The following is a 17,661-nucleotide window of genomic DNA, read 5'->3' on the forward strand; positions in this document are numbered from 1 at the left end:
CTACCAGGCAAGCAACCCCCCTTTGTTCATTCCGATACAATCCTACTCTCTCGCTCCTGCTCTCTTTTACTGCATTAGGACAACAACGATTCAACTGCTACTTTATGCTGCGGTAGTTGAACCCATTCCTCTGCATGACCTGTCATTGCCACAGTAAATAGTTGAAACCCACTAGCATGTGTAGGAGTTGATTGAGCCATGTTGTGTTCCCACCATGCCATGCCTGCTATTGCTTAGAGTTGTGTCAGGTCTGATTCATTGGGAATGAATAGGAGTGTTACGATATGTTCTGGTGCTGAGAGTTAAGCGTGTGAACATGATTTGGTAAAGGTAGCGGTGAGAGGCCATGTAGGAGTACATGGTGGGTTGTCTCATTGGGACCGTCCTTAAGAACCGAGTTCTGTGTAAGTTGTCCAATGACTAGCTACTACCACACATTGGGCTCCGGGCGCTCCAAGCTCTCTCGACTTATTAACCGCCTTGATCTCTGTCCAGGAGTTGCAATTAGTTTCTGGTGTTTGTAGGTAGTGTTAGTAGTCTACCAAGTGGCACCCGGCCAGGTGGGCTTGGGACAGACTAGGCACAAGTGGCACGGTGTGCCAAGCGTAGATCCATCTGGCGAGGTGGGCTTGGGAACCCTGCGCACATCGTTTGGGGCCGTGAGCGACACCTCGGCCGGATCTCCTTGCGGATGGAACCCGAATAGGCGATAAACCTGGACTAGAGTCTTGTGTGGTTAGTCAGGTTGTGGCCGACACCCTCGCCAGGCTTCCGCTTGAAGGTTGCCGAGGTACATGACGTGTACATGGCGGTAAGTGGCGAGAGCGTGTGTGAAGCAGTACACCCTGCATGGTTATCATGATCTATTCGAATAGCCGTGTCCTCGGTTATGGACTTCTTGGATGCTTACGTGGTACATAGACAACTTGAAGTGGATACTCTAAAATGCTCAAGATAAGTGTGAGTGCTATGGATGGCTTCTCGTAGTGAGACGGGAATGAATCCATAGTGGTGTATTGAGGTGGTGATTAGTGGACTCGTGTGCGCCTTCTTACCTCAAAGAAGTTTCTCGTAGTCGTAGAACAGGATAGCCACTGAGTCAAAGCTGGCTTGCTGCAACTAGACCCCACACTACCTTCTTGATACAAATGCATGTATGATAGGATCCGATGTAAGTCTTGCTGAGTACCTTTGTACTCATGTTGCTTTATTTATGTTTTGCAGCGGAGACTTCAGTCTTACTAGTAGTTCCGCTTGGACTTCGACGAGTAGCTTGTACCTCAGCTACGATCTTGTACCCTTGGGCGGGGCTTGTAGATAGTCAGGCTTCTCAGTCTTTTCTTTTGTAGTTGTCTGTACTCAGACATGTAATGCTTCCGTTGCTTGTATGCTCTGAATGATGGGTCATGTGACCCCTGTTTGTACTTAATGCTATGTGGCTCTTCTGGGCCTTTTATCTATATGAGTTCGCGTTATGTTTTGATGCCATGTTGTACAACACATACTTGCATGTTATGCGTACGTGTAACGTGTATTGCTATGTGTGGGATCCGACAATCTAGTTGTTTATCCTTGGCAGCCTCTCTTATGGGGAAATGTAGTCTAGTGCCTCCTTGAGCCATAGTAGTCCGCTACAGCCTGGTTCACCGGAGTCCTGCTAGCCCAGCACTACTTCTCTGGACACTTGACTGGCCGGCATGTGTTTCACATTGTTCCTGTGTCTGTCCCTTCGGGAAAATGTCACGCGGTGACATCCGGAGTCCTGCCTAGCCTGCTACAGCCCGGGTTCCCGGAGTCCTGTTAGCCCAGTGCTACAGCCCGGATTCACACGCTGCTGACTGACACGTTCGATGTTGATTCATGTATGCATGTCCCCATACGTTAGTGCCGCTTTGGGTTCACGACTAGCCATGTTGGCCCGGGTTCTCTGTCATATGGATACTAGCGACATTGTCATATACGTGAGCCAAAAGGCGCAAACGGTCCCGGCCATGGTAAGGCGACACCCGTGGGAGTACCGTGCGTGAGGCCGCAAAGTGATATGAGGTGTTACAGGCTAGATCGGTGTGACTTAGAATCGGGGTCCCGACAGCTTTGGTATCAGAGCCTGACTGCCTGTAGGATTTCCAAGCCAACCTGGTCGAAGTTGAGTCTAGAAATTCTTTAGTTATGTAAGGGAATTGATTGTGGAAGGGAACGTAAGGCTCTTTTTACTCCTTTTACCTCATGCCTTCTGATCTGGGTCATCCTATCTTTCCTACGGGGTTAAGGAACTAGGCTTCCTCTTCTGTCTATCAGGATCACGTGTTACTACTCCGTAGTCTCTTAGGATTGGTTGATCAGAGTCATATCCCAGTTCGAGTACCTCCAGTGTAGCCTGTTTAGTAATATCTCAAAACCTTGAGTGACGATGTTGAGTATGGTGCTACCCCGCCTTTTGCAGAATGTCTCATTTTGAGCATTTTACTGCCGTTATGCTGCCGGATTTGTCCTAGGAGTTTGAGAGATACTAAATTTTCTTATGCTACATGTTGCATCCTATAGTTGTTGTTGACCTCGTCCTTGGTTCCGCTTCTCAGGATGTCGTCAGTTAACCGAAGTTCTGTTGCTCGTTGCCTGAACCACGGAGGTGGTAGGGATGAGGAGGATCCTCCCGACTAGCCTTCGTTGGCAGAGTTTATGTTAGAGATGGAGAGGAACAAGCATGAGTCTAACCGCTTGTTAGCACGTATCGAGGAGAACACCGCACCTCAGTGCAAAGAGTCAGCGACCATCTATGATTTCATTGGTTTGAAACCACCTACCTTCCATCATTCCATTGAACCACTCGATGCAGATGACTGGCTCCGTAGTATCACACACAAGCTGCGTTCTGCGAACGTAGCTGAAGGTGACAAGGTCACTTGTGCTGCATATCACCTGGAAGGTCCTGCTAGTCTTTGGTGGCAGAACTATGAGGCTATGCTTCCAGTTGGCCAGTTACCGACCTGGAGGGATTTCACTGAGGCTTTTCGCGAGCATCACATTCCTCAGGCTCTCATTGACCGCAAGAGAGAAGAGTTCTGTAGTTTTACCCAGGGTAAGATGGTTGTTGATGCTTAAAGTAGAGAGTTTGAGAACCTCGCCCGCTATGCTACAGAAGAAGTGTCCACGGACGCTAAGAAGCAGGCTAGGTTCCGAAAGGGTCTCAACCCCAAGTTGCGTCGAGATCTCCACCTGCACTATTGCAATACATTCCAGGCTCTTGTGAACAAGGCCATTAATGCGGAGACAGCTCAGCTCACCTACGAGGAGTCTCGTAAGCACACCCGTGATTTGGGTTCTTCCTCCGGTTCTAGTTCTCAGAAGCGCCGGATTTGGATTCCGGACTCTGCTCTTCCACCCGGTTATACCCCGAGACCATCTTATGTGGCGCCTCACCCAGTTCTGCCGTATGCTCCACCCAGGCCTATTGGTGTTGGCAGGTCCACGTCCTACCTCCAAGATTTGTTACAAGTGCGGAGAGCCAGGCCACACCGCCCGTATTTGCACTCAGACCCGTGTTGCTCCACCCCAGCCCGAGAAGTCTGTTGGCCGTGGTAAGCCATCACGCAAGATGATTAGTACCAAGTCAGCTCCCACTGAATGTGGACGTGTGCATCACGTCTCAGCTAAAGACGCTCAGGATGATCCAGATGTCGTTCTTGGTACACTCCTTGTAAACTGTCATCCAGCTTCGGTTCTATCTGATACTGGGGCGTCTCATTCCTTCATTTCCGGAAGTTATGCCGCTTGCACGACATATCATTTTGTGATATGCCCTCCCCACTACTCATTCAAACCCCTGGATCCAAATGGCAAACTTCTAGTGTAAGCCATGGTAACGAAATCCTTGTTGACAGACTTGTATTCCTTGCATCACTCATAGCCCTCAAGACTTCAGATATTAACATCATCTTGGGTATGGACTGGATGACAGCTCATCATGCCAAGATTGATTGTTACACCAGGTCTGTTCAACTCACACACCCATCTGGTAAGTTAGTCACTGTCTCCACCAGAGTTGCAAAGCGTCAGCTTTATTCTCTTAATGCCAGTCCTCTTCCAGACCTTGAAGATATCCCGGTAGTCCGTGACTTTCCGGATGTCTTTCCAGAAGAACTGCCAGGTATTCCACCTGACAGGGATGTAGAGTTTGTCATAGATCTTATCCCAGGAACCGCCCCAATTTCTAGGAGACCTTACAAGATGGCACCCTTAGAGCTAGCCGAGCTTAAGAAACAACTCGATGAATCCTTGCAAAAGGGGTTTCATCCGTCCTAGTTCTTCTCCTTGGGCTTGCCTCGTTCTCTTCGTCAAGAAGAAGGATGGTACGGACCGGATGGTTGTAGATTATCGTCCCGTTAATTTGGTCACGATAAAGAACAAGTATCCGCTCCCCAGGATCAACGACCTATATGATCAGCTCGCTGGATCCTCAGTCTTTTCCAAGATGGATTTGAGGTTAGGCTACCGCCAAATCAAGATTAGAAACGGGGACATTCCTAAGACGGCTTTTGTCACTCGTTATGGCCAGTACGAGTACACCGTCATGTCTTTCGGTCTAACCAATGCTCCAGCCACATTCTCCTGCTTGATGAACTCGATCTTCATGGAGTACTTAGATAAGTTCATCGTGGTTTACCTCGATGATATCCTTATTTACTCAAAGAATGAGGAAGAGCATGCCGAACATCTTAGACTTGTGTTAGAAAAACTCAGAGAGCACCGCCTTTATGCCAAGTTCTCCAAGTGCGAATTTTGGTTGCCAGAAGTGACCTACCTAGGCCACATGATCTCTGGTAAGGGCATTGCTGTCAATCCTAAGAGAGTTCAAGCCGTTCTTGATTGGACTCCACCTAAAACAGTTAAACAAGTTAGGAGTTTCCTTGGTCTAGCCAGTTATTGTCGCCGCTTCGTTGAAAACTTCTCCAAAGTAGCCAAACCCCTCACGGAACTTCTCAAGAAGGATAAAAAGTTTGAGTGGTCCCCACAGTGTGAATACAGTTTTCAGGAACTGAAAAGACGCCTGACTTCTGCCCCCATACTTGTGCCACCGGATTTCACTAAAGACTTTGTTATCTACTGCGACGCCTCACGACAGGGACTAGGCTGCATTCTTATGCAGGATCGTCATGTGATTGCCTATGCATCTCGACAGTTGCATCCACATGAGGAGAATTATCCTACACATGATCTAGAGCTCGCAGCCGTAGTCTATGCTCTTAAGACATGGCGACATTACCTTCTTGGTAAACGTTGCGAGATTTACACCGATCACCAGAGTCTCAAGTATATTTTCACCCAACCAGATTTGAACCTTAGGCAAAGACGTTGGTTGGAGTTGATCTCAGATTACGACTTAGGGATTACCTACACCCCAGGCAAGGGCAATGTCATGGCTGATGCGCTAAGTCGTAAGTCCTATTGCAACAATCTTATGTTGCAGCAGGGCCAACCACTTCTCCATGAGGAATTCTGTAAGCTTAACCTTCACATTGCTCCTCACGGATTCCTTTCTACCTTGGTGGCGAAACCTACTCTTGTGGATCAGATCATCTCTGCTCAGAATCAGGATACGGGAATTTCCCGGATCAAGAGAAACATTAATAAGGGAGTTGGTGGAAGTTTCTCTATAGATGATCGAAGTGCTGTTTTCTTTGAGAATCACTTGGTGGTTCCCAAGAATCAACATCTGCGACAATTGATCCTTAAGGAGGCACATGAATCCCCTCTCACGATTCATCCCGGTAGTACTAAGATGTATCAGGACCTACGCCAGAGGTTCTGGTGGACTAGGATGAAGAGAGAAATTGCTGAGTTCATAGCTAACTGTGACGTTTGTCGTCGCGTTAAGGCAGAGCATCAAAGGCCTGCCGGCACCCTTCAACCTTTAGCCATTCCTGAGTGGAAATGGGATAAAGTTGGTATGGATTTCATCACCGGCTTTCCCAGGACCAAGAAAGGGAATAACGCTATCTTCGTGGTCATTGATCGTCTTTCCAAAGTGGCTCACTTCCTACCTGTTCGAGAGAGTATCACTGCTAGTCAGCTCGCTGACTTATATATTTCTCGAATAGTGTCACTTCATGGTGTTCCACTAGAGATCAATTCAGACCGCGGTAGTCTCTTCACTTCTCATTTCTAGGAGAGTTTCCAAACTGCCATGGGCACCCATCTTTCCTTCAGTACCGCTTTCCACCCTCAATCAAGTGGTCAGGTGGAAAGGGTCAACCAAATTCTCGAAGACATGCTTAGAGCTTGCGTTATCTCATTCGGTATGGATTGGGAGAAATGCCTACCTTTTGCCGAGTTTGCTTATAACAATAGCTATCAATCCAGTCTTAAGAAAGCTCCTTTCGAGATTCTGTATGGACGAAGATGTCGAACACCTTTGAACTGGTCAGAAACCGGTGAAAGACAATTCTTTGGACCGGACATGATCCAGGAAGCAGAAGAGCAAGTTCGCATCATTCGTGAGAATTTAAAAACAGCCCAGTCTCGTCAAAAGAGCCAGTATGACCGTCGTCATAAGGAAGTGGCTTATGAAGTTGGCGACAAGGCTTACCTTCGGGTTACTCCTCTAAAGGGTACCCATCGATTCGGTATCAAGGGCAAGTTGGCTCCTCGTTATATTGGTCCGTTCCTCATTCTCGCTAAACGAGGAGAGGTTGCCTACCAGTTGGAACTACCCCCACATCTTTCTCGAGTCCATGATGTCTTCCACGTCTCTCAACTCAGGTGTTGCTTCTCGGATCCCATCCGCGGAGTGGACCATGAAACGCTTGATCTCCAAGATAACCTCACATATCGAGAGTACCCTATTCGCATTCTTGATCAAGCAGAGCGTGTCACCCGACGTCAGAACATCAAGTTTCTCAAGGTTCAGTGGTCTCATCATTCCGAGAGAGAAGCTACTTGGGAGCGAGAAGATCGTCTTCGACTGGAGTACCCCACCTTCTTTCCATCGACCCCTGAATCTCGGGACGAGATTCTTTCAAGTGGGGGCGAGTTGTCACATCCCTAGTTCTGGTATGACCTAGACTAGCTAGTCATGTGTGCATCATGTTTAAATTCCATTTAAATTTGAAGTGGGGATCTGTGAAACCCTCAGAATCATTTCTGGAAATGACCCAGATAAAAATTGCTCCAAAAAGGTCCAAGAAAATGTTCATGTTGCTCTCTGAAAATATTGGACAGAGATAAAAATCAAACCAATATTTTCAGGAGCTCATAAGTATTATTTTGGCCATTTGGAATTAATGCAATAATTATTTGCATTGGATATATATATGTTATATATTTAATATATGTCCAAAAATTCTGTTAATTGGTGAGGAGTTTTGGAACAATCCAACTAGTTCCTACAAAAATTGACAGAAGTAAATAAAATGGTTTAGTATTTTTACTAAGTCAAACAAATGTCAGAAAATTAGAAAACAGAAACAAACTAGAAAAGGGAGGAACTTACCTGGCCTGGCCCAGCGGCCCAGCAGGCCGGCCCAGCCAGCTGGCCGTGCCAGTCGTCCCCTTCCTCGCGCCAGGAGGACAGGGGCACGCGCTCGCCGCCCGCGCGCATGCGCGCCACCTCCTGCTTCTCCCCTCGTCGCCTGGATCGCCCGAACGACGCCACGCGCCGCCCCGCACCTCTCTCGCTCTCTCCCGTGCCCATTCTCTCTTCCCCCCCCTCTCTCTCTCTCACGGCCGAGCGCTGCCGTCGCCACCGGCCACCGTTGCCGTAGCCACCGCCTCCCCCTCGCCTCTCCGACACGCGCAGGAGCTCCGCCTCCTCGCTCTGAAGCCCTCCGCCGAGCCACGCAAGCCGGAGCGCCCCGTGGAGCCGTCGCCGTCGCCATCGCCATCTTCGTCTCCGGCCGCCGCGGATCTCCACCGGCCGCTCGTCGCCTGCAGGGCCTCCCCCGAGCTGCTGATTTGCTCGCCGGCCTCACCGTGAGCCACTGACTCAAACCCCTCCTCTCCCCCTTGCTTTTGCGTGCTCCAGCACCGCTCCTTGCTGCGGCCGTAGCGCCTCGCCGCCGTCCATGGTGCCACCGTGACCAGAAGCCAAACTAGCCGCTCCCAAGCGCGTCACCGTGCTCCTGGTGACGCCAGGAAGCCGTAGTGAACCTCCGCAGCCCCTGCCGTGCCTCGTAGCTGTTGGAAATCGTAGCATAATTTTAAAATGTTCCTACGCTCACCAAGATGCATCTATGGAGTATACTAGCAACGAGGGGAAAGGAGTGCATCTACATACCCTTGTAGATCGCGAGCGGAAGCATTCCAATGAACGTGGATGACGGAGTCGTACTCGCCGTGATCCAAATCACCGATGACCGAGTGCCGAACGGACGGCACCTCCGCGTTCAACACACGTACGGTGCAGCGACGTCTCCTCCTACTTGATCCAGCAAGGGGGAAGGAGAGGTTGATGGAGATCTAGCAGCACAACGGCGTGGTGGTGGATGTAGCGGGTCTCGGCAGGGCTTCGCCGAGCTTCTGCGAGACGGAGAGGTGTAGCAGGGGAGGAGGGGGCGCCCAAGGCTGTCATGTTACTGCCCTCCCTCCCCCCTTTATATAGGCCCCCTGGGAAGGGGGGGCGCCGTCCAGGGATCCCATCTAGGGTGGGGGCGGCGGCCAAGGGGGTGCCTTGCCCCCCAAGGCAAGTGGGAAGCCCCCCCACCCTAGGGTTCCCAACCCTAGGCGCATGGGGGGAGGCCCATGGAGGGGCGCCCAGCCCACTAGGGGCTGGTTCCCTTCCCACTTCAGCCCACGGAGCCCTCCGGGATAGGTGGCCCCACCCGGTGGACCCCCGGGACCCTTCCGGTGGTCCCGGTACAATACCGGTAACCCCCGAAACTTTCCCGGTGGCCGAAACTTGACTTCCTATATATAATTCTTCACCTCCGGACCATTCCGGAACCTCTCGTGACATCCGGGATCTCATCCGGGACTCCGAACAACTTTCGGTTTTCCGCATACACATATCTCTACAACCCTAGCGTCACCGAACCTTAAGTGTGTAGACCCTACGGGTTCGGGAGACATGCAGACATGACCGAGACGCCTCTCCGGTCAATAACCAACAGCGGGATCTGGATACCCATGTTGGCTCCCACATGTTCCATGATGATCTCATCGGATGAACCACGGTGTCGAGGATTCAATCAATCCCGTATACAATTCCCTTTGTCAATCGGTATGTTACTTGCCCGAGATTCGATCGTCGGTATCCCAATACCTTGTTCAATCTCGTTACCGGCAAGTCTCTTTACTCGTACCGCAATGCATGATCCCGTGACTAACGCCTTAGTCACATTGAGCTCATTATGATGATGCATTACCGAGTGGGCCCAGAGATACCTCTCCGTCACACGGAGTGACAAATCCCAGTCTCGATCCGTGCCAACCCAACAGACACTTTCGGAGATACCCGTAGTGCACCTTTATAGTCACCCAGTTACGTTGTGACGTTTGGCACACCCAAAGCACTCCTACGGTATCCGGGAGTTGCACGATCTCATGGTCTAAGGAAAAGATACTTGACATTGGAAAAGCTCTAGCAAACGAAACTACACGATCTTTTATGCTATGCTTAGGATTGGGTCTTGTCCATCACATCATTCTCCTAATGATGTGATCCCGTTATCAATGACATCCAATGTCCATAGTCAGGAAACCATGACTATCTGTTGATCAACGAGCTAGTCAACTAGAGGCTTACTAGGGACACGTTGTGGTCTATGTATTCACACATGTATTACGATTTCCGGACAATACAATTATAGCATGAATAATAGACAATTACCATGAACAAAGAAATATAATAATAACCATTTATTATTGCCTCTAGGGCATATTTCCAACAGTAGCCGCATCCCGCTCGAACCCGTGCTCTGGTCGCCGCCCCGAGCTTGATTCCGGCGAGCTCCGGCATCCCCGCGTCCTTCCGTCACCTCCCCTGGATGCGGACGAGCCCGGGCTACGCCCCGGTGCCCTCAGCTGCCGCCCCCGTGGCCTATATCGCGGACGCCGCCGCGTCCAGAGGTCGCCGGCGACGACCTCTCCGGCCTGCCATGTGGGCCCGACTTGTCAGGTGATTAGCTTAAGGCTAATCACCCTCTAATCTACCCCCACTGACACTGACAATGGGCCCCAGCACCGCTAAATAATTTAGATTAACTAGAAAACCCCTCCGGTTAACACTGAGTCACTGACGTGTGGACCCCACACGTCAGGTTTGACTTGGTCAACGCCGCTAACCCGCTGACGTCATGATGACGCAGTGCTGACGCAATAAACCCTTTTTCTGGATTTAAATTAAATCAGGAAATTCCAGAAATTAGTAAAACTTCTAAAATTCATAGAAATTCAACCGTAGCTCAGACTGAAATAATTTATATATGTAAAATCATTAGAAAAATGCAATCTATCCATCTGTACTAGTTTCATGCATGACAAACCAACTTATAGCTACTGTATAGGTGAAAACATATAAATGGCATATATAAGAGCTTACTTTGGAGATGCATTTGAATCTTTGGTTCAAATGGATTTCACCCAAAATGAATGCTAGATGCATTAGCACAAACAGCATCACATCTACATGCCATGATCATGCATCATACTGTTGCATATGCTTGTGTATTGATTGTCGACACCGTTCCTTCTCGATAGGTCCTGCTCCGGAGAGTGTTCCAGAGTACCTGTCTGAGGAGCAGTGCCACCCTGTTGATCTACCAGGCAAGCAACCGGTAGGTCAAACCGCATAACAACATACGTTATTCCCTTTGTCATCAGTATGTTACTTGCCCGAGATTCGATCGTCGGTATCTCAATACCTAGTTCAATCTCGTTACCAGCAAGTCTCTTTACTCGTTCCATAATACATCATCCTGCAACTAACTCATTAGCTGCATCGCTCGCATGGCTTATAGTGATGTGCATTACCGAGAGGGCCCAGAGATACCTCTCCGACAATCGAAGTGACAAATCCTAATCTCGATCTATGCCAACCCAACAAGTACCTTCGGAGACACCTGTAGAGCACCTTTATAATCACCCAGTTACGTTGTGACGTTTGGTAGCACACAAAGTGTTCCTCCGGTATTTGGGAGTTGCATAATCTCATAGTCATTGGAACATGTATAAGTCAAGAAGAAAGCAATAGCAATATACTAAACTGTCACATCCCTAGTTCTGGTATGACCTAGACTAGCTAGTCATGTGTGCATCATGTTTAAATTCCATTTAAATTTGAAGTGGGGATCTGTGAAACCCTCAGAATCATTTCTGGAAATGACCCAGATAAAAATTGCTCCAAAAAGGTCCAAGAAAATGTTCATGTTGCTCTCTGAAAATATTGGACAGAGATAAAAATCAAACCAATATTTTCAGGAGCTCATAAGTATTATTTTGGCCATTTGGAATTAATGCAATAATTATTTGAATGGATATATATATGTTACATATTTAATTTATGTCCAAAAATTCTGTTAATTGGTGAGGAGTTTTGGAGCAATCCAACTAGTTCCTACAAAAATTGACAGAAGTAAATAAAATGGTTTAGTATTTTTACTAAGTCAAACAAATGTCAAAAAATTAGAAAACAGAAACAAAATAGAAAAGGGAGGGACTTACCTGGCCTGGCCCAGCGGCCCAGCAGGCCGGCCCAGCCAGCTGGCCGTGCCAGTCGTCCCCTTCCTCGCGCCAGGAGGACAGGGGCACGCGCTCGCCGCCCGCGCGCATGCGCGCCACCTCCTGCTTCTCCCCTCGTCGCCTGGATCGCCCGAACGACGCCACGCGCCGCCCCGCACCTCTCTCGCTCTCTCACGTGCCCATTCTCTCTTCCCCCCTCTCTCTCTCTCTCTCACGGCCGAGCGCTGCCGTCGCCACCGGCCACCGTTGCCGTAGCCACCGCCTCCCCCTCGCCTCTCCGACACGCGCAGGAGCTCCGCCTCCTCGCTCTGAAGCCCTCTGCCGAGCCACGCAAGCCGGAGCGCCCCGTGGAGCCGTCGCCATCGCCATCTTCGTCTCCGGCCGCCGCGGATCTCCACCGGCCGCTCGTCGCCTGCAGGGCCTCCCCCGAGCTGCTGATTTGCTCGCCGGCCTCACCGTGAGCCACTGACTCGAACCCCTCCTCTCCCCCTTGCTTTTGCGTGCTCCAGCACCGCTCCTTGCTGCGGCCGTAGCGCCTCGCTGCCGTCCATGGTGCCACCGTGACCAGAAGCCAAACTAGCCGCTCCCGAGCGCGTCACCGTGCTCCTGGTGACGCCAGGAAGCCGTAGTGAACCTCCGCAGCCCCTGCCGTGCCTCATAGCCGCATCCCGCTCGAACCCGTGCTCTGGTCGCCGCCCCGAGCTTGATTCCGGCGAGCTCCGGCATCCCCGCGTCCTTCCGTCGCCTCCCCTGGATGCGAACGAGCCCGGGCTACGCCCCGGTGCCCTCAGCTGCCGCCCCCGTGGCCTATATCGCGGACACCGCCGCGTCCAGAGGTCGCCGACGACGACCTCTCTGGCCTGCCATGTGGGCCCGACTTGTCAGGTGATTAGCTTAAGGCTAATCACCCTCTAATCTACCCCCACTGACACTGACAATGGGCCCCAGCACCGCTAAATAATTTAGATTAATTAGAAAACCCCTCCGGTTAACACTGAGTCACTGACGTGTGGACCCCACACGTCAGGTTTGACTTGGTCAGCGCCAGTAACCCGCGGACGTCATGATGACGCAGTGCTGACGCAATAAACCCTTTTTCTGGATTTAAATTAAATCAGGAAATTCCAGAAATTAGTAAAACTTCTAAAATTCATAGAAATTCAACCATAGCTCAGATTGAAATAATTTATATATGTAAAATCATCAGAAAAATGCAATCTATCCATCTGTACTAGTTTCATGCATGACAAACCAACTTATAGCTACTGTATAGGTGAAAACATATAAATGGCATATATAAGAGCTTACTTTGGAGATGCATTTGAATCGTTGGTTCAAATGGATTTCACCCAAAATGAATGCTAGATGCATTAGCACAAACAGCATCACATCTACATGCCATGATCATGCATCATACTGTTGCATATGCTTGTGTATTGATTGTCGACACCGTTCCTTCTCGATAGGTCCTGCTCCGGAGAGTGTTCCAGAGTACCTGTCTGAGGAGCAGTGCCACCCTGTTGATCTACCAGGCAAGCAACCCCCCTTTGTTCATTCCGATACAATCCTACTCTCTCGCTCCTGCTCTCTTTTACTGCATTAGGACAACAACGATTCAACTGCTACTTTATGCTGCGGTAGTTGAACCCATTCCTCTGCATGTCCTGTCATTGCCACAGTAAATAGTTGAAACCCACTAGCATGTGTAGGAGTTGATTGAGCCATGTTGTGTTCCCACCATGCCATGCCTGCTATTGCTTAGAGTTGTGTCAGGTCTGATTCATTGGGAATGAATTGGAGTGTTACGATATGTTCTGGTGCTGAGAGTTAAGCGTGTGAACACGATTTGGTAAAGGTAGCGGTGAGAGGCCATGTAGGAGTACATGGTGGGTTGTCTCATTGGGACCGTCCTTAAGAACCGAGTTCTGTGTAAGTTGTCCAATGACTAGCTACTACCACACATTGGGCTCCGGGCGCTCCAAGCTCTCTCGACTTATTAACCGCCTTGATCTCTGTCCAGGAGTTGCAATTAGTTTCTGGTGTTTGTAGGTAGTGTTAGTAGTCTACCAAGTGGCACCCGGCCAGGTGGGCTTGGGACAGACTAGGCACAAGTGGCACGGTGTACCAAGCGTAGATCCATCTGGCGAGGTGGGCTTGGGAACCCTGCGCACATCGTTTGGGGCCGTGAGCGACACCCCGGCCGGATCTCCTTGCGGATGGAACCCGAATAGGCGATAAACCTGGACTAGAGTCTTGTGTGGTTAGTCAGGTCGTGGCCGACACCCTCGCCAGGCTTACGCTTGAAGGTTGCCGAGGTACATGACGTGTACATGGCGGTAAGTGGCGAGAGCGTGTGTGAAGCAGTACACCCTGCATGGTTATCATGATCTATTCGAATAGCCGTGTCCTCGGTTATGGACTTCTTGGATGCTTACGTGGTACATAGACAACTTGAAGTGGATACTCTAAAATGCTCAAGATAAGTGTGAGTGCTATGGATGGCTTCTCGTAGTGAGACGGGAATGAATCCATAGTGGTGTATTGAGGTGGTGATTAGTGGACTCGTGTGTGCCTTCTTACCTCAAAGAAGTTTCTCGTAGTCGTAGAACATGATAGCCACTGAGTCAAAGCTGGCTTGCTGCAACTAGACCCCACACTACCTTCTTGATACAAATGCATGTATGATAGGATCCGATGTAAGTCTTGTTGAGTACCTTTGTACTCATGTTGCTTTATTTATGTTTTGCAGCGGAGACTTCAGTCTTACTAGTAGTTCCGCTTGGACTTCGACGAGTAGCTTGTACCTCAGCTACGATCTTGTACCCTTGGGCGGGGCTTGTAGATAGTCAGGCTTCTCAGTCTTTTCTTTTGTAGTTGTCTGTACTCAGACATGTAATGCTTCCGTTGCTTGTATGCTCTGAATGATGGGTCATGTGACCCCTGTTTGTACTTAATGCTATGTGGCTCTTCTGGGCCTTTTATCTATATGAGTTCGCGTTATGTTGTGATGCCATGTTGTACAGCACATACTTGCATGTTATGCGTACGTGTAACGTGTATTGCTATGTGTGGGATCCGACAATCTAGTTGTTTATCCTTGGAAGCCTCTCTTATGGGGAAATGTAGTCTAGTGCCTCCTTGAGCCATAGTAGTCCGCTACAGCCCGGTTCACCGGAGTCCTGCTAGCCCAGCACTACTGCTCTGGACACTTGACTGGCCGGCATGTGTTTCACATCGTTCCTGTGTCTGTCCCTTCGGGGAAATGTCACGCGGTGACATCCGGAGTCCTGCCTAGCCTTCTACAGCCCGGGTTCCCGGAGTCCTGTTAGCCCAGTGCTACAGCCCAGATTCACACGCTGCTGACCGACACATTCGATGTTGATTCATGTATGCCTGTCCCCATACGTTAGTGCCGCTTTGGGTTCACGACTAGCCATGTCGGCCCGGGTTCTCTGTCATATGGATGCTAGCGACATTGTCATATACGTGAGCCAAAAGGCGCAAACGGTCCCGGCCATGGTAAGGCGACACCCGTGGGAGTACCGTGCGTGAGGCCGCAAGGTGATATGAGGTGTTACAGGCTAGATCGGTGTGACTTAGAATCGGGGTCCCGACATAAACGATCGAATGCTAAGCTAAAGGAATGGGTCAAGTCAATCACATCATTCTCTAATGATGTGATCCCGTTAATCAAATGACAACTCATGTTTATGGCTCGGAAACTTAACCATCTTTGATTCACGAGCTAGTCAAGTAGAGGCATACTAGTGACACTCTGTTTGTCTATGTATTCACACATGTATTATGTTTCCGGTTAATACAATTCTAGCATGAATAATAAACATTTATCATGAAATAAGGAAATAAATAATAACTTTATTATTGCCTCTAGGGCATATTTCCTTCAGTCTCCCACTTGCACTAGAGTCAATAATCTAGATTACACTATAATGATTCTAACACCCATGGAGTCTTGGTGCTGATCATGTTTTGCTCATGATAGAGGCTTAGTCAACGGGTCTGAAACATTCAGATCCGTATGTATCTTGCAAATCTCTATGTCTCCCACCTGGACTTGATCGCGGATGGAATTGAAGCGTCTCTTGATGTGATTGGTTCTCTTGTGAAATCTGGATTCCTTTGCCAAGGCAATTGCACCAGTATTGTCACAAAAGATATTCATTGGACCCAATGCACTAGGTATGACACCTAGGTCGGATATGAACTCCTTCATCCAGACTCCTTCATTTGTTGCTTCCAAAGCAGCTATGTACTCCGCTTCGCACGTAGATCCCGCCACGACGCTTTGTTTAGAACTGCACCAACTGACAGCTCCACCATTCAATAAAAACACGTATCCGGTTTGCGATTTAGAATCGTCCGGATCAGTGTCAAAGCTTGCATCGACGTAACCATTTACGACAATCTCTTTGTCACCTCCATAAAGGAGAAACATATCCTTTGTCCTTTTCAGGTATTTCAGGATGTTCTTGACCGCTATCCAGTGATCCACTCCTAGATTACTTTGGTACCTCCCCACTAAACTAATAGCAAGGCACACATCAGGTCTGGTACACAGCATTGCATACATGATAGAGCCTATGGCTGAAGCATAGGGAACATCTTTCATTTTCTCTCTATCTTCTGCAGTGGTCGGGCATTGAGTCTGACTCAACTTCACACCTTGTAACACAGGCAAGAACCCTTTCTTTGCTTGATCCATTTTGAACTTCTTCAAAACTTTATCAAGCTATGTGCTTTGTGAAAGTCCAATTAAGCATCTTGATCTATCTCTATAGATCTTGATGCCCAATATATAAGCAGCTTCACCGAGGTCTTTCACTGAAAAACTCTTATTCAAGTATCCTTTTATGCTATCCAGAAATTCTATATCATTTCCTATCAACAATATGTCATCCACATATAATATTAGAAACGCTACAGAGCTCCCACTCACTTTCTTGTAAATACAGGCTTCTCCAAAAGTCTGTATAAAACCATATGCTTTGATCACACTATCAAAACGTTTATTCCAACTCCGAGATGCTTGCACCAGTCCATAGATGGATTGCTGGAGCTTGCACACTTTGTTAGCATCCTTTGGATCGATAAAACCTTCAGGTTGCATCATATACAACAGTTCTTCCAGAAATCCATTCAGGAACGCAGTCTTTACATCAATTTGCCAAATTTCATAATCATAAAATGCGACAATTGGTAACATGATTCGGACGGACTTAAGCATCGCTACGGGTGAAAAGGTCTCATCGTAGTCAACTCCTTGAACTTGTCGAAAACCTTTTGCAACATGTCGAGCTTTTTAGACAGTAATATTACCGTCAGCGTCAGTCTTCTTCTTGAAGATCCATTTATTCTCGATGGCTTGCCGATCATCGGACAAGTCAACCAAAGTCCACACTTTGTTCTCATACATGGATCCTATCTCAGATTTCATGGCCTCAAGCTATTTTGCGGAATCTAGGCTCATCATCGCTTCCTCATAGTTCGTAGGTTCGTCATGGTCAAGTAACTCCATACGGATGGATTTTTGGAATCACTTGATTATGAATCATTTGATACTTGCGAACCATGCCTCATGGGCAAGATGACTAAAACTGAGACGACACTTTATGAACTGTGGTTTGGCAAGCAACCTAAGCTGTCGCTTCTTAAAGTTTGGGGTTGCGACACTTATGTCAAAAGGCTTCAGCCTGATAAGGTCGAACCCAAATCGGAGAAGTGCATCTTCATAGGATACCCTAAGTAAACAATTGGGTACACCTTCTACCACAGATTCGAAAGCAAGATCTTTGTTGCCGAGAATGGAACCATTCTAGAGAAGGAGTTTCTCTCGAAAGAAGTGAGTGGGAGGAAAGTAGAACTTGATGAGGTAATTCTACCTTCTCTCGAATTGGAAAGTAGCACATCAGTGAAATCCATTCCCGTGATGCCTACACCAACTAGAGAGGAAGCTAATGATGATGATCA

This window comes from Triticum aestivum, chromosome 1D (genome assembly GCF_018294505.1).
Source record: "Triticum aestivum cultivar Chinese Spring chromosome 1D, IWGSC CS RefSeq v2.1, whole genome shotgun sequence".
Lineage (NCBI taxonomy): Eukaryota > Viridiplantae > Streptophyta > Magnoliopsida > Poales > Poaceae > Triticum > Triticum aestivum.